Source organism: Stegastes partitus, unplaced genomic scaffold (genome assembly GCF_000690725.1).
Source record: "Stegastes partitus isolate 25-593 unplaced genomic scaffold, Stegastes_partitus-1.0.2 Scaffold139, whole genome shotgun sequence".
Classification (NCBI taxonomy): Eukaryota; Metazoa; Chordata; class Actinopteri; family Pomacentridae; genus Stegastes; species Stegastes partitus.
The window spans coordinates 252,974-253,833 of NW_007577870.1; positions in this window are offsets into that span (position 1 = coordinate 252,974).

The window sequence follows — 860 nt, forward strand, 5'->3', positions numbered from 1 at the left end:
GTCTCTACTGGGAATGAAGAGTCTCTGCTGGGACTGAAGAGTCTCTGCTGGGACTGACGAGTCTCTACTGGGAATGAAGAGTCTCTGCTGGGACTGAAGAGTCTCTGCTGGGACTGACGAGTCTCTACTGGGACTGACGAGTCTCTACTGGGAATGAAGAGTCTCTGCTGGGACTGAAGAGTCTCTGCTGGGACTGATGAGTCTCTACTGGGACTGACGAGTCCTTACTGGGACTGACGAGTCTCTACTGAGACTGACAAGTCTTTACTGGGAGTGAGGAGTCTTTACTGGGACTGACGAGTCTCTACTGGGACTGACGAGTCCTTACTGGGAATGAAGAGTCTCTACTGGGACTGACGAGTCTCTACTGGGAGTGAGGAGTCTTTACTGGGACTGACAAGTCTCTACTCGGACTGACGAGTCTTTACTGGGACTGAAGAGTCTCTTCTGGGAGTGACGAGTCCTTACTGGGAATGAAGAGTCTCTAGTGGGAGTGACGAGTCCTTACTAGGAATGAAGAGTCTCTACTGGGACTGACGAGTCTCTACTGGGACTGATGAGTCCTTACTGGGACTGACGAGTCTCTACTGGGACTGACGAGTCTCTACTGGGACTGATGAGTCCTTACTGGGACTGACGAGTCTCTACTGGGACTGACGAGTCTCTACTGGAACTGACGATTCCTTACTGGGAATGAAGAGTCTCTACTGGGACTGACGAGTCTGTACTGGGACTGATGAGTCTCTACTGGGACTGACGAGTCTCTACTGGGACTGACGAGTCCTTACTGGGAATGAAGAGTCTCTACTGGGACTGATGAGTCTCTGCTGGGACTGAAGAGTCTCTATGATAGTAAATAA